We start from the raw sequence: 23,366 nt of genomic DNA, 5'->3' as shown, positions 1-23,366 counted from the left end.
AGATTTCCCATAGTGCACACTTATAAGACTGCCTCTATGGCTTTCTAGTAGAGCCTCATACAAGTGGCAGGACTAGCCAGCCTGTTTGTGAAAGACTTGGGCCAAAACTTCCCTCGGTGGACCCCATAAAGAAGGTGAGATTAATTGCGGAAGTGGTCGTGTTTATCGCACATGTATTTAGGAACATTTTGTAAAAGTCATATTGCATTAAAAGTGTATCGTGTCATATTTTCACCATCATTGTGATGTTACAGGTCTTCGGGACATTTCAAGTTTTTTTTTTTCATTACAGGAGCAAAGCTCATGGAAGAGCAAGGGAGATCTGAGGCTGGAACAAACATCAAGGGAGCAAACGAACAAGATAAGAGGAAAGGCAGGAGGAGAGGAAATCAACTAGCAACTAAGCTTGTTTGGTTAGGAAAGGTTAATGGGGTAGGAAAGGTTATTGAGGGTAATAAAAATCATGGGAGAGAATTGGGGATGACATGAATCATAAAAACTGCCCATAAACGAAAATATCCATAAACAAAAATCGGCCGTGGAGCCGTGCTCCATTCGTAGAAGAGAAGTTGCACTTGGACTGCAGCGGTCGTACTCGCACATTACTCCCTTGGTCCAGAGAGGGGGGGGAGTGTGGAGCTTGGACTGCACGCAAAGAGTTCATACTACTGACTCATTCTTCATTCAATCGATTCAATTATCTGCTTGCAGATTGCAAGCAAAATCCATGAGTACATACCAAAAACACCAGTACATAATCATTTGCAGCCACGACAAGGTTAAAATTTATGAAAAAAAATCTGAATTTTTAGATATAATAAAGAAAAGGACAAGAAAAAGAAGTTTTGTTGCACTCAGCGTTTGAGGATTTTACATCAGTCCAAGGACTTGCACATAAGCTCACTTGTGTCACCAAAAATATTTGTATTCACTCGTACACGCACGACCCGTGGTGAATAAGTGATGGTTCAAGAGAATATAAATCAGGTGGCATGTATTAAAAAAAAAAGTTCGATCTGGTCATTGGAAGGTGGTTCAGTTGCTCTGTCCACCTGCCCACTTAAGTATACATTTATAATGCACACAATGTTTGACTTGCACAAAGATGAGATGTACCTGTTGGAATCCTTGAGTCGTTATTATATAACGTCACATACACCTCCATTTTGCTGCTTTGAGAATCATATTCATTTGAGAATCCGACTGGCAGCTTTTTCATTGTATCCGATGTTAAAATAGATTGTGATGCAACTATTTTCTCGCATCGAGGTATGACTTGTTTTTCGATGTGCAGTGGCTCTTTTGACCATTGTGTTTTGCCGAAATAGTATTCATAATTTGTTACAACTCATTGTCAGAATAATTATTTGCCAATGGTCAGTTTTCAGAAGCTGTTGCAAATGCATCCCCACACACGCACACACAATCTCAAATGGTATTGCCTCAGTATCCATTCACTATAAAATGCATCACATCATCACAACTTTAATAACTTGTTTATTTTAAAGCCCAAGTTGAGAAAACTCACCCGTGAAACATTTCATCAGGGTAATGATGCATCATACAATCGCACATCAAGGATTATACCCAACGCTGCTTTTGTTCATTATTACGTCACATGGTGAAGTTAAACACTTGGTCAACAAGGACAAACTGGGAAATAGCAAAACATGTTTCTCTTAATGAAGAAAATTTCTCTTGTATGTATTAGATAATCATCATCTGTTCGAGGGAACTCGGGTGATGTATGATGTATTATATACCCCCTAGTTAATAGACATACCCACTCAAATTATGTATCTAGACACCATATTTACATGCGAAGCTTGTCGACGTTAAGCAAGGGTCATCAAAACAAATGCTAACCATGGCCATTCTTCATCGGTGATAACCTGCCGTTCCCATGGGGATTCTATTATATATCAACATCTGACTTGAGGCAAGATCATTTGTTTTTAAATATCCCTCAAAAACCCTCAAGCAAACAAAAAATAAATCCTTAGGCACGCAACCGGCTTAAAGCTCATTTTTGTTAATCCAACAAGTAAATGGGAAATTGCACAATGAAGCACACATTTAAAGATAAGTTCAAACAAGCAGGGTTATCATCTGTTCTGCTGCAATTAAATAATTACCCAAAAAACTCATGCAGTTTACAAGGTTTATTCAAGATATATATATATATATATATATATATATATATATATATATATATATATATATATATATATATATATATATATGTAGTTTTTTTACAGAAAGTAATAAAGGGTGTAGTTGTCATTTATATTGCACATTGCTGGCATCTTGAGAGCTACAATGGAGTTGAATACATGCATATGTATGTATAAAATATATATATATATATATATATATATATATATATATATATATATATAATAAAATGACCGTTTTTACGGCCATTTTTCCCTGCTGTGATGGGGTTGGGCTTTTTCTTGAGGCAATGTTTTTATGGCAGGATGCCCTTCCTGACGCCAACCGGAGTCGCCTCTTACGACACACAGGGATATGGTACACCTATTCCAACCGGGGCATACACCGGGACCAGTACACTGATACTCATTTCGCCGACCTTGGAAGGATGACAGGCTGAGTCAACCCCCTGGTGTTATTTCAGCAGCCAAAGGGGATTGAACTCAGGACCCTGGGATCACAAGCCGCCACCAGGCAAAATATTATATTATATATATATATATATATATATATATATATATATATATATATATATAAAATATAATATAAATATATATATATATATATACATACATATAATATATTATATAATAAAAGATATAAATATGTAAATAATATAATATGATATAGTATAGTAGAAGAAATTTATCTAAAATATAATATAATATATATTTAAAGATATAACATATAGCAGATATACATATAAAATACAAAATATTTATAATGTAATAGCATATATAGATATAAATATCATATATATGTAGAAAAACAAAATATAACATATATATTTTTAAAATGTTATATATATATATATATATATATATATATATATATATATATATATATATATATATATATATATATATATACGTAATATATAATCTATATCTATAATACAAGATAATGTTTATAATATATTATCATATACATATGTAATTTACAAAATATAAAATGTACATAATATAATATAAATTGAAAATATAATATACATGTAAAATATAATACACATATAATATAAAATAATATATATAAAATAGAATACAAAATAATATATCTAAAATATAATACATATATAATATAAAATAATACATATATACTGTATATAATATAATATAACATAAAAAATACAATATAATACACATGTAATATAAAATAATATATATGTAAAATATAATATAATATAATTATATATATATATATATATATATATATATATATATATATATATATATATATATATAAAATACAATACATACATAATATAATATTAAAAATATATTTATTTATAATATATGTAATATATCATATACAAACAAAATAATATAATATAATCTAAAATATATAATTGATAATATAAATATACAGGGTGTCCCCAAAAAATGACATCATTTCGTCGTCTAATAACATAGCTAATTCTCGCTCAAATTATCTCAAATTTTAACAAAATGTGTAAAAACTAACTAAGTTGAATGTTTAATTCTTATCTCAATGAGAATCTACCAGGAAGATGGATTGGGCATGCTAGTGATAATGACAATGTGCTGTTGCAATGACCACCACGTTCACCTGACTTGACACCTTGTGATGTTTTTTTTCTATGGGGCGATGTGAAAGGACTGGTCTATATCCCCCCCCCCCTCTTCCTACAAGCCAAGAGGAACTTAAGCAGAGAATCACTGAGGCACTGGAGAATGTTACGCAAGACATGCTACAGCGTGTTTGGCAGGAGCTGGACCACCGACTTGACGTGTGTCGTGTCACAGGCGGTGCGCATATTGAACATTTGTGAAGTTTTGAGAAAACAGTTATAAAATCTACATCCTTCTGAATCTCTTGTTCGAATTTTGATAAATAAATCTTTTATTGTTCAACATGAAGCCTATTTACTTTTGTTTGCATGGGACATGTAGTTACTTAGATATTCAAATTTCAAATGATGTCATTTTTTTAGGGATACCCTGTATAATATAATGTAAATATAAATGTTGTTCGTCTTTCGGCTGCTCCCGTTAGGGGTCGCCAGAGCGGATCATCCGTTATGATTAGCTATGTTATGATACTGATTTGGCATAGGTTTTACGCCGGATGCCCTTCCTGACGCAACCCTGGTCGCCTCTTACGACACAGGGATAAGGATTGAATTTCGCCATGATTCTGGGCTGCCCTACACCCTCTCATAGCGCGGCCCAGTGCAGAGCTCCCGTCATCAAGCGATCCTCCAACCCAAGCCTCCGAGTATCCGGATTACAGGCGCACGCCACTACGCCCGGTCATAATGTAAATATAAATATAAAATAAATATAATATCATATAAAGAGATACAATAAAAATATAATATAAATATAATATAAGTAGGGAAAGAATACTGGTTCTGGCTCACTTTTCCCCATGTAAATGAATGGGGGATTTTCAGCCATGAAATTTTTCTTTTTTTTCCCCTGAAAAAATAAATCCCCTTTTTAGCCCAAGGTATATTTATTTGTCTCCCCTTTTAACCTGGAGCCTGGTGTTGGCTTAGTGGTTAGGGTGGCGGCTTGGGATCCCAGGGCCCTGAGTTCAAATCCCGTTGGCTGCTGAATTAACACCAGGGGGTTGACTCAGCCTGCCATCCTTCCGAGGTCGGCGAAATGAGTGCCAGTGTACTGGTCCCGGTGTATGCCCCGGTTAGAATAGGTGTACCATATCCCTGTGTGTCGTAAGAGGCGACCAGGGTTGGTGTCAGGAAGGGCATCCGGCCATAAAACATTGCCTCAAGAAAAAGCCAAACCCCTGCACAGCAGGGAAAAATGGCTGTAAAAACGGTCATTTTTTTTATTTCCCCTTTTAACCTAGGGGCTCTCTATTCAAATAGCCCATACAACAAGATAAAGATTTGTTAAAGGTGATTCGAAAGAAATATCTGAAACGTCTAAGCCTCGGGGCACTCTTTATCAAATAACCAATGCATATTGTTTAGCTCACTCATTGAACCTATAAACATTTGTTCATTCTCAAATTCCTTCAATAGTTTAATTTTCTTTGCACAATAATCCCCATCTAAAATATTGAAAAACAAAACATTTGAATCTTTATATTTTTTAAGATACCCCTTTTGTGCCATTACGAAATGATAAACTTCTCTTAATGATCTCATCTGACCACCTCCTGAGTTGCAAATCATTTTTGTACATAAACCATGCCAGAAAAAAAGTTTTGTTTCAAATGTTTTCAGTTCATGCCGTGAAAATGAGGAAGTGTTTTTTTGACACGGCCGTGCTGTGTGAATGAGGAAGTGGTTTTGGACTGTCATGCTGTGAAAAAATAGGAACTATTCTGTGAGACAAGGTCTCGTGTTTATATTTTATCTCAGAACACGAACTGAAAACATTTGAATCAAAACTTTTATGGCGTGGTTTATGTCCAAAAACGATTTGCAACTCGGGCGGTGGCCAGATGAGATCATTAAGAGAAGCTTGTCATTTCCTGTGCCCACACCCAATGATTAAGCAATTTCCTCATCGTTGCTTTATAAGCGGTTCGCCAGACAAAGTTTCTGCCAGACGGAATTTTCATTTTTACAACTGAGGCATGGACGATATTTCTTCCGATGAAGCCAACAGCCCACTACAGAGTTGGTAAGTTTGTGTATGCTTTTCTCTTTGAACGATGAAGCAAATGATTATTAATTAAATCATGATAATTCTGATATATATATATTTTTTCCCTGACAGGGCATTGGAAGAAATTGAGTTCACATATCACGACGTGGTTCATGAAATTAATACTCTTATTGAAGAGATCAATGATTTTAGAAGAGAATTGAAAGACATTTTCAATGAGTGGCATGAAGTCTTATCACGTCCTCTCATCTCGAAGGAATTAAACCAATGGTGAGACACGTGTGTGTGCCTCTCTCTCTGTCTGTCTTTCTACCTACCTCTCTCTGCTCTTATTGAAGAGGCCAATGATTTATAATGACTGGTCTCTGATCTCGAATGAATTAAACCAATGGTGAGGCACGTGTGTGTGTGTCTATGTGTGTGTGTATGTGTGTGTGTGTGCGTGCGTGTGTGTGTGTGTGTGTGTGTTGCTTTCCCTGTCTGTCTCTTCATCTATACCCTTGACTTATTTTTTTTTTTTTTCAGCACTATCGCACAACATCAGCTGTTGAAGCAATCTTGTACAACACATGATTTTCTGGAGGTAAATATTTCTGAATTATTATTAATATCACTCGTACAACACATGATTTTCTGGAGGTAAATATTTCTGAATTATTATTAATATCACTCTCTCTTTAGAATGTCGCCTTATGTTGGTTGCATCATTAGTTTGGACGTGGTTTTGTCAGTACACTGGAATTCATTTTATTGACCTTGAAAGGATGACAGGCTCCTGGTGTGTTAATTCAGTGGTCAACGAGGCTTATTCATATTACCATGTAATTATCTTTATAGAACCTAATTATTATCCACTTTTTGTTTCAAAACAGAATATGGTGTCTGAGTTTCGAAATCACAAGGCATCTGAAGAAGATTGCTGGGAAAGATTGTACATTCTCGCAAATGAATATTTAATATTTTCAATATTAATAAATTATATTTGTTTTGTTTACAATTACTTGATTCTGAATTACAAGAAAAGAATAAAAGAGATGTAAAGGGGGGGTTGGGGGGAGGGGGAGGGGGGTAGGTGCGCTCCCCAATGACCCATCACCCCTCATCCCATCCCTCCCCTCCCCATGTGTGTGTGTGGGGAAGGGTGGGGGTGGGATGAGGGAGGTGGTGGGTCAAAGGTGGGGGCGCACAGGGGGGATGAGGGGGGTGGGGCTTGTGTGGGCGGGGCTTGTGTGGGCGGGGCTTCGGTGGGGGCTTGTGTGGGTGGGGTGTGTGTGGGAGGGGCTTGTGTGGGCGGGGTGTGTGTGTGTGGGTGGGGCTTGTATGGGTGGGGCTTGTGTGGGCGGGGGTTTATGTGGGTGGAGCTTGTGTGGGAGGGGTTTATGTGTGTGGAGTTTTTGTGTGGAGCTTGTGTAGGCAGGGCTTATGTGGGAGGGGTTTATGTGGGCAGGGTTTATATGGGCAGGGGTTTATGTGGGTGGAGCTTGTGTGGGAGGGGTGAATGTGGATGAGGCTTATGTGGATAAATGGATGGGTGGAGAGATGGGGGGATGGGTGGATGAGTGGAGCTTGTGTGGATGGGTGGATAATTTTTTAATTAAATAAACATGTTGTGTGTGTGGGGAACTAATTAACTAATCACTAATTATGTGAATATGATGAATATGGGTGGAGCTTGTGTGGGGTTTGTGTGTGTGGAGCTTGTGTGGAGTTTTTGTGTGGAGGTTGTGTGGAGCTTGTGTGGGGTTTGTGTGGGGTTTGTGTGGGCGGGGCTTCGGTGGGAGGGGCGTGTGTGGGCGGAGTCAAAAAGGGGCGGAGTCAAAAATTTCAATTTATTGGAGCTTGTGGGGGGGTGTGTGGTGGGGTTTGTGTGGGGTTTGTGTGGGCGGGGCTTGTGTGGGCGGGGGCTTGTGTGGGTGGAGCCAAAAAGGGGCGGAGTCAAAAAATTTCAATTTATCTTTGTCTTTTGTAATTCCTGTGAATAAAATGAACCTAAAATCTCTTCCCTTCCAAATCATATATCTTATAAGTCCAAGGAACCGTATCTATTACATCAACAATTTTAAAAAGCTCGTTGGTCCATCTTTTCGTATAACCTTTTTCAAAATGAGATTTCCACTTATATATTCTTACGATATCACCAACTTTGAACTTAGGTTTTCTGGCATTAATCTCTTTTTCATATTTTAATTTTGTAAATGTTTCTGATGGCTTCATATTTGTTGACGTGTGAATCGTGTCATTGTACTTATCCACAATATCTTGAATAAAAGATGACCATTGTTGTGAACCGAGTTGTGTGAATTTTTTATATAGTCTCTCTTTTAAGGTACGATTAAAACGTTCAACAACAACTGCCTTCCCTTCATTAAAGGTACTGTATAATGTAATACTGTTATTTTTTAGAAAATTCATAAATGTCTTGTTATAAAACTCCCTACCCTCATCAGTCCACAATTTTTTAGGTTTTCTCTTACTTTTATTAAATATCTGTTGGAAGGCTAACAGAAGAGTATTACCTGTTTTGTTTTTTAATGGTACAACCCACGCATATCTACTCCTCAAATCAATAACGGTTAAAGCATACTTGTACCCCTTATCATTATTGAGTTCAATCAAATCAGCAGACCAGATATAATCAACTTCCTTGGAATAAACTTTCCTTCTCTGAAACTTTGTGAATATTGGTTTATGTAATTCATCAGCTAATTGCTCTTCAGTCTTAATGGCATCATTAGAGCCTATAAGTTTTTTGAATTTCCAAGTCCAAGTTTCAATTTAGCACTAATCATCTTCTTCACGATGAACCTATCAACTTTTTCTCTCAAGGTTGGATTTTGTATCAGAGACAAATTATACAACATTTCTCTATCGGCTTCATGCTTTTCTTCCAACGTTGTGGTATTCCCATAATCAATATCGTGTCTCATGCACACTTCATCAACTCTATTGATTGGTTTACTCCAGGATTTAGGATTGTCTGCCTCATCTAATCTTTTATCCAAGTTTGTGCCTGGACCACAGAAAGAATACCCTGGAAGATGTAATTCCCTGGTATTCCAGTAGTTGTAAATTTACTTCCTGATAAAAACTTTTGTATATCTCCTCCTAGTTTGTGTTGGGAGATAAATTGATTTTTTTTTGAACCACACACCGAACATATACCTTTTTGTATAACCCTGTTATTTTTACTTTTAATATATGAAATATTTTTAGTATTAGTTTTCTTTTTACATTTGAGACAATAACTCATTTATTTATGAGAAAAATTCCTGCAGAGTGCAAAAACCTTTTTAGTTTCCAACATGCACATTTGAATCTTAATTTTTAAAACATAAAGAATCCTTAGAAATGCCTTCACTCTCTCCCCCATTTATTTAAGAAAAAAATAAAAATGAAAAACTTGAATTAAAATACCTGTCTTCTCGATGTCAATAGTCTTGTCGAAAGTATTGTAAATAGACTTATCAATTCTTTGTTTTCCTCCTCGGTGGGTTGAGTTATTTTCTGTAATACCCCTAATCTTTTTTTAATCTCACTGGTTTCCATATTTTGATATTTATTTTGTCTCGCTCTTTCCTCCCTCTCCTCCTTCTCTTTCTTCTCCCTCTCCTCCCTCTCCTTCTCTTTCTTCTCCCTCTCCTCCCTCTCTCTCTTCTCTCTCTCCTCCCTCTCTCTCTTCTCTCTTTCCTCCCTCTCTCTCTTCTCCCTCTCCTCCTTCTCTCTCTTCTCTTTTTCCTCCTTCTCTTTCTTCTCCCTCTTCTCCTTTTCCTCCTCTTCCCTCTCTTCTTCAACTCCTTCCTCATCCCTTACTATCCTTGAATCGCTTACACCCCATAGAATATTATACATATATTCATCAGGATTTCTTGTTATTCCTGTATCCAAAATAATTTTTTACAACAGGAAACCAATAAAATTTCTTTTGAATTTCTAAAAGAGCCTTACCTTTTCTTAACTTTATAATTTTTTCATTATTTAACATTCTAATTAAATCTAAAGTTGTCGGTTTATCAACATCAGCATAATGCCAATCTTTTATTGAAAATACCTCATTCTTATGTTGTAGAACATATTTATTAAAATACCGAATACCCTTTTCTTGAAGGTATGCTTGGACACAGAAATGATAATTTTCTTGAAGCCTTCTTGCTGTCATTTATGTATTAGAAATATATGTTAGAACAATATTATGGCACGAAACACCTCCCCATCTTCCCACAGTTAAATCATTTTGTATTTCCTTACTTATTATATATAATCCTGTTTTTTCTGTTTTCATGAGATAAACAAGGGCAAAACCATTATTATATTTACCCTTATTAAATTCTTTTATTTGTTGTTTACTAATCGTAGCCCCACAAAACTCATTCTCGATACCAAGTGGATAATATTCTTCCTTACGAGACTGATTTAATTGTTCCAGGTCTTCGAGGTTAATTTTAAATGACCAATTATACCCTAAATCATTCATATCATACCCCCATTGTTCTATTCTCATACAAACGATACGCCCTTCTTTATAAAAATTTATTTTAATTCGAACTGTGAATTCTGTATGACCTGGAGATAATATCAACACTTCTGTATCTTTGGAATACACGGCTGTTTTATTTAAGGATATATATTGTGATAAATCGCTTAATCTCACCAAGTCATTCGCGTCAGTCGGGCTTGGATAATTTTTTAATTTATAAGCATTTTTCATGTTAATATTTTTGGTTATATTATATTTATGTCGTTCAGCCTGTGCCTTTGTGTAATAATTTGATAAATCAATATCCAGTTCTTGAGATACACCAAAGATAGAACCATCTTTACCAACATAAGTCATTTATATTACATTAAAAATAATATCATAAAATTTTTTATTTTTGTTGAGTTGAAATAACACATATAGGCATAATTGGCCACAACACTTGGAATTTAATTCTTGGACTTGAAATGTTTGATAAACACCATTCTGTAAGAATTTTATGACTTCAACAGGTGGTGGAAGACCAAAACTATCAAAATAATATTTGTCTTGACTATTAAAAATACAAACCCAATGAGAACCGTTCCCATTATTATCTTCTAAGTTCATAATAATATTCTTTGTATGTTTCGGCACATTTGTTAATTCATCTCTCATACAAATAACCACATTATGAATTTTTAATTTCTTACAATATTTGACAAGTTGTAAATTTGATGTTGTATTCTTTCCAAATTCTTTCAACCACTCATCAATGCTCATTTATTTATTAGAAAGATATAATCCATTACCTCTTTTCGTTAATTTTACACCTGCTTGTGCTATAGAAGAAAGCATATCTCCAACTAGCAATCTCGCTTTATCAGGCAGACCTTCAAGTTTTTCAGCAAAATCGACAATTACACCACTTCCACTAATTTGTTTCTCCAACTCTTTGTTATGTCTTTCCAATTCTTTTTGAGCCTGGAGTTGAGCCTTCCTTTCGTTGGCAGTTTTCACCGCTGTTGAAATACCACCCGTCAATGCTCCAACCGCACTTAAACCAGCAAATAAAGGAATTAGAAATGGGAGAAATCCTCCACTCGTCTCTCTTATTGAATATTTTTTCAACATTGGTTTTGTCATTTTAATTTTAAGTGAGCCAGTGTCATTCAAGATTTTAACCTGTTCTCTTGTGAGAAAAACATCAATTCTTACTGCTCCTTTTCTCTGAATTGTATTAACGTTAATCGTACAAGGCTTTTGATTTTGAACACAAGATGATAGTTTATGAAGATTGATTTGATTAACATATACCCCAGTTGGTACTTTGCCACTCATTTATTTAACAAAAAATTATGTGAGACTAATCATCACACCATTATCTGTATTAATCTGCAATTCTGTTTCTTCCAAAAGCAAACAATATGTATCAACTTCTTCACTCTCTCCTCTTTCAATGTATAGGGAAGTATCCACTCGATTAGACTTTATAGTTTCCTTTTGAGCGCTCAGGTCAAACGCATAGATTGTATACAAACTTTTAAATGCTGTCATATCCAAAATAGGTTCTTTATTTCCATTACTTTCACACACCTTTTGGTAAGACTTGTATGCTTCAGCAAAATCATTTTTTTCCCAATTAATTTCCAATCTATCTCGTGGGTAAAATGTTCCATCTAGAGAAACGCGAAGTTGTTTCACCTTAGCATTATCACTCAATGCATTATTCTTATCAGTCGCAGTATCACCATCTGGCTTTTTAAAAATGATCCACAGATATCGTGGCTTTCCTTCCAGAACACCCAAATTCCACGTGTAAGTAGTTTGATTGAGTTTAACGTGTTGACATCTTCTTTTGAGGTATGATACACTGAGTGGTTTCTTTGAGTTAAGTCTTCGATTCAACATCTCTTCTGTTTTAAGATTAGGAGTATATTCACTGATATACCAACTCATTTCCTCAATTACAAATTTATTCTGATCACCAAAAGCACTACCAACACCAAAAAGCAATCGATTTTCATTATCATTCCTTTGTAGTTGAAATCTAATTTTGAGGCCATACAGAACTTTATCATGATCACAAAATCCAAATATACCTTTAAGAGGAACTGCCACAGTAAAACTATTTTCTGCTTTTGTATCATCATTATACATTCCTTTCCTTTGAGTATACCCAGGGTCTGTGTTTGTTCCCGTTGACATATCAGGAATAAAACCTTCGACAGACCCCTTTCCCATTCTATCACTGAATGTATAGAGTGTAAATTTTATCATTTCAGATACAGCAGAGACATAATCAACCGCTTCAACTTCTTGTGTTCCAATATACAAACGCACACTATCAAACATTTTCCAGAAGAAATCATTTACAAGTGTAGCGTTTGTGTTATTCCCAGCCTTAGTGAATTTAAATTTACACAACAAGAAACTTTCGGAGAGATTCAAATAGGTTTGTTGATTATTTATTTCAAAACTTTTTGTACCATTCGTATTCCAGTCTGTTCCAGTTATTGCATTTACCTTGAAGTAATCTTCTTTTTAGTGGAGTTTGAGATAATAATAGTATCATCCAAATCATAGATACTATCAATTGCTTCCATACTTGTATTTATTTAGGAAAAAAAAGATGTTAAAACTTTTGAAACCCTGATCCAAGTATTTGAATTATTTTCTGTCGTTCTTGGGGGGACAACTGAGTTTTGCCTTTCTTAATTTCTTTTATTGCTTGTAATTTATGAGATTCCTTCTGGGCATCTTTTATACTCTTTACAGCACCTGCAACATTTCCCACAGCAGAAGCAGTTGAGCCAATTAGATCTTTATGTTTAAGAATAGTTGAACCAATACCCATGAGAGTATCAATTATCCCATCTCCTCTAAATTGATGCCCAACACCCCTTTGTCTCTTAGGTTTATAGTATCCTCTACCAAGATACATACCTTCACCCTTGTAGTATGGGGAAAGGAACATCCCATCCCCTGTAATTATTTTATATTTTCCCAACTCGTGTTTCCTCACAATAACCATCGTATTTATTTATTGGAAAACTTCACGTAGGTGAATTCTGATAGATATAACTTCTCCATTAAAAGAAATCACACGATTATCTTGGTCGGTTATCCTAAAATTTACTCTGTGTATGGTTTTTCCTGACACAGGGAGATAAACCAAATTTTTAGGTTCCATATTGAATTTATAACCAATTGGGGTTGAGTATGCGCTGAATGAAAATATTGTATTTGTTTTTTTTCCATCATTATAAGCACCATCAATCAAATCACAGTGAATTAACACTGAATTTATTCCTGAGGATATTTGAATGACATTATCACTGTAAAACGTCCCATTAGTTTCAATCTTTTTTGAGGAGAAACCCAATAACTCTCTGAATGAATTATCAATTGTGAAATCAACCTTGTAGTTATTTTTAACTTTAATCGTTGATTTTGAAGTATGTTTTTGAATGTTTATAACAATATTTTTTGGTTCATCACCCTGTTCTTTCATAAGACGAGCAATTTCGGAAGAAATTTGAGAAATCTCATATGCTCCGGGTGAGACTGTTATCGTTTTGTATCCACTTCCTGGATTATAACTAAACTTGTCATTTTTCTCGGTTATATTAAATAAGGTATTATAAGTTTCCATGGACAATAAAGATGCCTCATATTCTTTTGTTGTGTCAAGTTGTAGTGGGTATGGGAATGAAGATGTGTGGTCGCTTGTTGTGAAATTGAAACTAAGGATTGTGCTTCTCATCTTATTTAATATGAGATAAAATGTCTTTATATTGATATTTATTAATTATTTTCATGTTCATCAACTGGTCTAAAATGGCTGATGCTTCATTAAAACAATTGTTATTTCCAGCCTTCTTACTGCCTAACAACAATAACAGTCTATTAACTAATTGCGATGGGTCATTTGGAAGAAAACTAACACCTGAACCAAGGATACTTAAAGCCTGAATAATGTGTTTCTCCTTCTCATTCTTCCTACTTTTACCAGAAAGAATAACCTTATAATTTAGAGTGTTCAGCAGATCAATATATACTCTATCATCATTATTTTCCATATCCAATGGTTTATCAATATACTTTGATTCATCCCTCACAGTTGAACCTTGTCTTCCATCTTTTGTGAGAAGAAACATTAATCTTGGAGTTAGTTTAACAGGGGGTTGAGCAGAACCCAAGAACCTTAATTCATCATTAAATATCAATACCTTTTCTTGAACAAGATGAAATATTGCTGATTGTTCTGTTGGAATGAGTCCTGCTTTGGTTTTTGAATCCGCTGAATATTCATTGTTTTGAAGAGCATTCACAATATAATCAGGGGGTCGATTAATCTCTTCCAGTTGTTGAAATAAACCTTCATCATCATATTCTAATTCTCCTAAATGCTCTAATTCTTCCTCCGTCATTTGACTGAAATCTTTTAACATTTGAAGTTTTTTAGGAGTATATTCTACCGTGGGAACTGTGGAAACATCTTTCATTTTTCCTTGGGAAGTTTTTAAAAGTGGTTTAAAAAATTTTTCTTGTTTTCTTTCAAATGCTTCTTCGCCCGTTAGTTTCTGTCTGCGTTTCTTCTTTATGTCTTCCTGCTGTTTTACAACTTTTGAAACCAACTCTTGATGTTCCCTAAATCTTCTTGCTCTTTCTTTCGCATCCATTTATTTATTGAAAAATATCATTTAATATCTCATCTTGTTTCACAACAATATATTTATATTTTTCAGTCGTGTGTTTCATGTAATCCCCAAATTCCTTTTTACTACATAATGTAGAACAATTGTCTCTCCAAAAATTGTTTATATCTATTGAATTTAACTTGAATAAAATAAAAGTATTAGCATTGTTTCTGATGGAACGACGAGGAAGCTGAAAGTACGATTGACTAAGATAAATACAATTACAAGAAGAATGTCTCCCTCTTGTGTAGTAGCTGTCCATTACCGTTTGGTTTCTCTCATTAACACAATCATCAAAGATAACGAGGTTCTTTTTGGATTTATCCAAATCTTGGGGAGACGGTATATCATCCGTATTATCACTCAGAATACAAGTTATCGGTTTTGATTTCTTTTTACATCTCTGTGTATCACAAAATAGTTGTATTATATCTTCAATGTTAAAATCATTTAGGTTTTTTTGAAGTTTAAATAAACCGATTATATCTTCTTTTTGAAGACCAGCATTAAAACCTTGTGAGAGTAGTTGATACTCTGGTTGAAAACTCGACTTTGTGAAAATTATTAAATTATCATAATCTAAAAAGTTGGGAGTGAGGAGCATCTTTAAAAGTAAGCAGGTTTTTCCACATCCACTTGAACCAACTATGAGGCATCTTAATGAATTTGGGAGATTTTTATGGTTGTCAAATTTTATCTTATTTTCCCAAATAGGTAAAAAATCATTCATTTATATATTTGGAAAACAGGTTATTTAATTTATTCTTGGCTTTTTTCGAAATTCTATATTTTATCCTAAGTTCAGGTTTAATTTCAAGATAATCCATTATTTTATTTATGCAATATCTTGTGTTGATATTTCCCTGAAAATCACATCCATGAATAAGATATAACAACAATCCTTTGAACATTTCTCTAATACGTTCAGTTTCTTCCCTTGTAAGGAAAGGTGTGTTCTCACCCTCGTTCTTTACATTCATTTCTCGAATCAATCTTGTAAAGTAATTCATTTTTGGTGTAAATCTAAAAGAATTATTTTCCTTTTTATATTTTTGATTATCATTAATTAGAAGATAATCACAGAATATACATTGTTTATAGGCTTTTGACTCTGTGTTTAATCCCCGTCTTTCACACGCAGGACAATTCTCAAATTTGTCATATGGAGAATCATGGAATTCAAGAGGCTCAAAATCGAGTAAACTATTCATATTTATAAAGTAAAACTTTACTTAAACTGAAATTCATCTTCGATATCATCTTCGATACTTTCAGAATCATCTATACTTTCATAACTATCATTTGAACACAAACTCTCGGTGTCATAACTATCGTTTGAATGCAAACTCTCGGTATCATAATCACTCTCATAATCTTCAAAATCTTCAGTTGAATATTGGCTCATTTAATTAGTAGAAAAACATTACCATCGATATCGATATACATTTTTTCATTAACAGATTCAACTGCTACATTTTTTATATTAAAGGTAATTTTAAAATGATCCTTAACTACAATTGAACGAAATGTCATTTCACCTGATATATTAACATCCTTTATTTCATCAGGATTTATATCTTTAGGGTTGTTGAAAAAAATACAAATTTCTCCTTGCATATTACAGATGGTCTTATCTTTTCTTTCTAAAGCTTCATCCATAAGGTTTTTATTTTTTGATACCTTTTCTTGTTTCATTGCTTTTTCTAGTTTTGAATATATTGCCAGAAGGAGAGGAGAAACTTTTGTTAGAGATACCTTAATTGATGTTCTTCCAGGTATACTAAAAGCCCTTCCACTGAAGTAAATTGAAGAACTCATCATATCCACCATAATTGTTTTTATCCAATAGTTGTTATATTTATCTTTGTTCAATTTTACATCCTTGACATATTTCTCAGCATCTTTAACAAATGAAGAGATTGATTGAAACTTGTCTTTTGTGTCTTGAAACATTGTATTTATTAAGTGAAAAAGTTGGAGGATAAAATGGTTTTAAGCACAGATTCACCTGTAAAATAAACGAAATTTTCATCAAGAAAATTTTAGTTTAAGCACAGATTCACCTGTAAAATAAACGAAATTTTCATCAAGAAAATTTTAGTTTAAGCACAGATTCACCTGTAAAATAAACGAAATTTTCATCAAGAAAATTTTAGTTTAAGCACAGATTCACCTGTAAAATAAACGAAATTTTCACCAAGAAAATTTTAGTTTAAGCACAGATTCACCTGTAAAATAAACGAAATTTTCATCAAGAAAATTTTAGTTTAAGCACAGATTCACCTGTAAAATAAACGAAATTTTCATCAAGAAATTTTTAGTTTAAGCAAAGTTTTATTATATAAATATGGTGAATACAACATACTGCGATGTTTGTAATCACGAATATAAACATTATAGAAAACACCTCCGAACCAACAAACACACATTTAATCTATTTCACAAAATATCCCCTCTTGAGTTGGAAAGAAAACATTGTGATACCTGCTCAAAGGATGTTTTGAAGAGTAGTTATAATAGGCATCTTCAATCACAAAAACACAAGAAAAATGAGTTTAAAGTAAAGGGAGACTATTATATTGAAAACACTGATGGGGCATTTAAAGGGCATATAAAAATAAGGATTTTTCAATTTGGAGAACCCGGTCCATCATCAATAATTGAATCAATTGAAATAGTGAAACCTGATGTTGAAAAATTTATTAAAAAACATTAAAAGAAATGAAAACTTTAAAGTTTTATATGGGAGTGAAAATGAATATGAAAAGACAAGATGAAGAACAAACTCCTTATATGAGGACAGATCTTCATTTTATAACATCATTTCAAGATTTTTTGAATAGTGGGGTTTATGAAGAACTATCAAGACAAGAGGAGGATGTTGATAATACAGTGGTAGGAAGTGGATTCAATATTAAAAAATCATCTTTTTAGATGTACACATTCTAAAATCAAACCCTCTTAAAGCTTCTTCTTATATTGAATTACCAAAAGAAATAAAACGAAAGAAGGCAGTTGTTAATATTAAGAATAATGATAATAAATGTTTTCTCTGGTCTGTTCTTGCTCACTTACATCCACCAAAATGTAATTCAGAAAGAGTAAAACAATATATGAAATATGAGAATACCTTGGACATTAAAGATTTTAATTTCCCAATGCCACTAACAGATATTCCTAAATTTGAGAAAAAGAATAATCTTTCTATTAATGTATATGGATTAACGGATACAAACAAAGTTCAAATATTAAAAATTTCAAACAACTTTAAAAATGAAGAAACACACATTGATCTTTTATATTTTAGTGTTGGAAATAATTCACATTACACATACATCAATAATTTATCAAGATTAATCTCTTCTCAGGTATTCAGAACAGCAAACAAAATATATCCTTGTAAGCGATGTCTTAATTCATTTCATACAAAAGAACGATTAGAACAACATTCAAAATATTGTAGTAATCATAAATCAGCTGTAATTACAATGCCTAAACCTGGTGAAAAGATTTCTTTTGAAGATTATAATAAATCTATCATGCACCCATTTGTGATATACGCTGATTTTGAATGTATCCTTAAAAAGATAAATACTGCTTCTCCTAATCCAAAAGAACCATATACAAATAAATATCAAAAGCATATTCCTTGTGGTTTCTGTTATTATATCAAATCATCTGTTGGAGAAAAGTATAATAAACTTGAACAGTATAGTGGAAAAAATGCTTCACAAGAGTTTGTAAAACGATTAGAAAAGGATTGTATAAGACTAAGTAAATTAATGAAAGAAACAAATGAACCGATGAAATTAACCATAGAAGAAAAATTAGAATTTAGAAAGAACAATATCTGTCATATTTGTGAGGAGGAAATTGAGGAGTCTAAAGTTAGGGATCATTGTCATCTTACTGGTAAATATAGAGGTCCCGCTCATTCCTGTTGTAATCTTAATTATAAATTACCTTCTTTTATTCCAGTCTTTCTTCACAACAGCGCCAACTATGATACACATCTATTTATAAATGAACTTTCAAAAACACCAGGGAATATTTCTGCCATAACAAACACAAGTCAAAAGTATATTTCATTTACAAAAATGATATTCACAAAACCTATAACTCGTATAAGGTTTCTTGATTCTTACAAGTTTATGGGAACGCCACTAGCCAACCTCGCATCAAATCTAAGCTCCACGGGCTCTTTTCCAAATCTTAATTCATTCTTTCCAAAAGAGGAAATTCTAACTAAAGAGGAAATTCAGATTAAAGAGAGAATTCAAAGTAAAGAGGAAATTCTAATTAATGAGGAAATGAATGAAGAAATTCTTACTGAAGATGAAATTCTAATTATACAGAAAATTCGAACAAAGAATGAAATTCTAACTAAAGAGGAAATTCTGATTATAGATGAAATTCTGATTAAAGAGGGAATTCTAACTAGAGAGGAAATTGAAACAAGGAATGAAATTCAAAGTAAAGAGAAAATTCTTACAAGTAAGGGAATTTATCCTTATGGTTATATGGATTCATTTATGAGATTTAAAGAAACACAACTTCCTTCAAAAGAAAGTTTCTATAATAACCTTTATGAAGAAGAGATAAGTGATAAGGAATATAAACATGCACAAGAAATTTGGAAAATATTTAAGATAAAGAACCTTGGAGAATATCATGATTTGTATCTAAAAACAGATGTTTTATTGTTAGCTGATGTGTTTGAAGCTTTTAGATCACTCTGTCATAATAAAAATTGTTATGGATTAGATCCTGCCCACTATTTCACAGCTCCTGGTTTAGCTTGGAGTGCAATGTTGAAAATGACAAAACAAGATATAGATTTAGTCAGTGATGTAGATATGCTTTTGATGATTGAGAAGTCTAAGAGAGGTGGAATATCACAAGTATGTTCAAAAAGATATGCTAAAGCAAATAATAAATATCTTCCAAATTATGAGAGTGAAAAAGATAGTAATTATTTGATGTACTTTGATGCTAATAATTTGTATGGATGGGCAATGTCTCAATCTCTGCCTTATGGTAAATTAGAGTGGGTGGAAAAAAAGGATTATGAAAAGGCTTTGATGAATATTGTTATTTCTTCTCAAGAGAAATTGAATGACAAAGAAGAAGGTTATTATTTTGAAGTTGATTTGAAGTACCCGAGTGATCTTCATAATAAGCATAAAGACCTTCCTTTTGCATGTGAGAAAGAAACCCCAAAGAAAGAATGGTTCAGTGATTATCATAAAAGTTTTAATATTAAAGGCAAATCAACAGAAAAGTTATTAACAACATTCTATGATAAAGAGGGATATGTTTTGCATCAAAGGAACTTGAGACAATATTTATCTGCTGGGTTGAGAGTAGCTAAAATTCATAGAGTTTTAAAATTTAAACAAAGTCCTTGGATGAAAAAGTATATTAAATTCAATACAGATATGAGAACAAATACAAAAGTAAAATTTGAAGGGGAATTCTATAAATTGATGAATAATGCTGTCTTTGGAAAGACAATGGAGAATGTTAGAAACAGGCAAAACATTAGATTTGCAACATCTTGGAAAGAAGCTTCTAGATTGATAAATAAACCAAGTTTTGAGAGAGAAGAGGTTTTTTCAGAGAACTTTTCTGCTATTCATATGAAAAAGGAAAGTATTGTCATGGATAAACCAATTTATATTGGAACAGCAGTTCTTGATTTATCAAAGATATTGATGTATGATTATTTGTATAATGATTTAAAGAAAGAGTATGGTGAAAATGCTTCATTGTTGTATATGGACACCGATAGTTTTATTCTAGATATAAAAACTGACGATGTTTATAAGGATATGAAGAAAAACATTGGAGTATATGATACAAGTAATTTTAGTAAGAAGAGTGAGCTATTTTTCAAAAAGAATGAAAAGGTTATTGGCAAGTTTAAGGATGAGTTGGGTGGAAAAGTAATGAGTGAGTTTATTGGATTGAGAGCAAAGGCATATGCTTATAAGTATGGTGATCAGATTGATAAAAGGTTAAAGGGAATAAAGAAATATGTAATAAAGAAATCAATAACTTTTAGAAATTATTATAATTGTTTGATGAATAAGAAAGAAGAATATAGGAAAATGAATACAATAAGAAGTTATAAACATAAGATATATAGTGAAGAAGTAAATAAAAAGGCATTAGGGGCCTTTGATGATAAGAGATTTATTTTAGATAATGGAATAGATTGTGTTCCATATGGATATTGTATGATAGAGTGTATAAAATAGATTGTGTTCCATATGGACACAAGTTTTAACGATGGGAAGATGGGTTAGGGTTTTTAAGGGCTTCCGCCGCGTTTTTCACAATATATAAATGGTCGAACCAAGTATTAGTCAAACTAAAGAGTGGAGAAAATCTCAGTCTTGGTATATAAATGGAAAACATAATGAATGTGAAAAATATCAAATAAGTCTTATTGAAAAAATATCTAAAACAAAGGTAAATAAAACAAATATGCGAATCAATTTAAAAACCAATAAGTTAGAGGATGTAAAGAAAATAATAAATATGTTTGAATGGACTGAAAAATTTGATGGTTATCAATTGAACAATGGAAAAATAATTTACTACAATATCAAAATGATATGCAACTCAGGAGGTGGTCAGATGAGATCATTAAGAGAAGTTTATCATTTCGTAATGGCACAAAAGGGGTATCTTAAAAAATATAAAGATTCAAATGTTTTGTTTTTCAATATTTTAGATGGGGATTATTGTGCAAAGAAAATTAAACTATTGAAGGAATTTGAGAATGAACAAATGTTTATAGGTTCAATGAGTGAGCTAAACAATATGCATTGGTTATTTGATAAAGAGTGCCCCGAGGCTTAGACGTTTCAGATATTTCTTTCGAATCACCTTTAACAAATCTTTATCTTGTTGTATGGGCTATTTGAATAGAGAGCCCCTAGGTTAAAAGGGGAAATAAAAAAAATGACCATTTTTACAGCCATTTTTCCCTGCTGCGCAGGGGTTTGGCTTTTTCTTGAGGCAATGTTTTATGGCCGGATGCCCTTCCTGACACCAACCCTGGTCGCCTCTTACGACACACAGGGATATGGTACACCTATTCTAACCGGGGCATACACCAGGACCAGTACACTGGCACTCATTTCGCCGACCTCGGAAGGATGGCAGGCTGAGTCAACCCCCTGGTGTTAATTCAGCAGCCAACGGGATTTGAACTCAGGGCCCTGGGATCCCAAGCCGCCACCCTAACCACTAAGCCAACACCAGGCTCCAGGTTAAAAGGGGAGACAAATAAATATACCTTGGGCTAAAAAGGGGATTTATTTTTTCAGGGGAAAAAAAAGAAAAATTTCATGGCTGAAAATCCCCCATTCATTTACATGGGGAAAAGTGAGCCAGAACCAGTATTCTTTCCCTACTAATATAATATAATATAATATAATGCAGGTGAGCAACCTGAGACAATGGGGATGTATGGTATGTATGTTTGCACATTGGGTTAGCACACAAAGCAATATAATACAATATATGACATATGATATATGATATGCATATGATACATTCAAATAAATTTTAATTTATATATATATATATATATATATATATATATATATACATATATATATATATATATATACATATACATATACATATATATATATACATATACATATATATATATACATATACATATATATATATACATATATATATATATATATATATATATATATATATATATATATATATATATATACATACACACACACACACACACATGCATATGCGAAAACCTGGTGTTTGCTTAGTGGTTAGGGTGGTTGGCTTGGGATCCTTGGATCACGAGTTCAAATCCCTCTCGGCTGTTGAATTAATACCAGGTGGGGTTGACTCTGCCTGTCATCCTTCCGTGATTGGAAAATGAGTGCCAGAATGCTGGTATCCTGTGTCGGAGAGATGACCCACCCAGGATTGTGCCCAATAGCCAAGGAGACTGCTTTGGCAGCACCAAGGCTCTGCACAGAGTATGGTCCCAATGGATATAGTCATCCCCCGTTTATCGCGGGGGTTACGTTCCAACCCCCCCCCCCCCCGCAAGAAGTGAAAATCCGCAATGAATGGATGCCTCCCAAAAAGAAATAAATAAATAAATAAATAAATAAATCGACTCGTCTGGTCTGGTCGGCTTGGCAATGATCGGGTTCGAGGTGCCAGAGATCGACTCGTCTGGTCTGGTTGGCTTGGCAATGATCGGGTTCGAGGTGCCGGAGATCGACTCGTCTGGTGTGGTCGCCTTGGCAGTGATCGGGTTCGAGGTGCTGGAGATCGACTTGTCTGGTCTGGTCGGTTTGGCTGTGCTCGTCCATCCTTTTTCTTTCCCGAAGCATATAT

At 33.6% G+C, this 23,366-nt stretch overlaps 2 long non-coding RNA genes across 2 annotated transcripts in view; one reads left to right on the top strand and one right to left on the bottom strand.

Moving 5' to 3' along the window:
• LOC147026714 (uncharacterized) overlaps positions 1-23,366 on the bottom strand; it is a 249,657-nt gene that overhangs the window by 196,076 nt on the left and 30,215 nt on the right. The gene's annotated exons all lie outside the window — the stretch shown is intronic.
• On the top strand, positions 4,576-6,850 carry LOC147026715 (uncharacterized). Its single transcript, XR_015058485.1, has 3 exons — positions 4,576-6,083; positions 6,339-6,396; positions 6,686-6,850. It is a non-coding gene; the product is annotated as an uncharacterized LOC147026715 (long non-coding RNA).

This window comes from Eptatretus burgeri, chromosome 5, assembly GCF_056783735.1.
Source record: "Eptatretus burgeri isolate ZD-2024b chromosome 5, Ebu_testis_v1, whole genome shotgun sequence".
Classification (NCBI taxonomy): domain Eukaryota; kingdom Metazoa; phylum Chordata; class Myxini; order Myxiniformes; family Myxinidae; genus Eptatretus; species Eptatretus burgeri.
The sequence above is the reverse complement of the archived record's forward strand: the minus strand, read 5'-3'. Positions and strand labels throughout refer to the sequence as shown.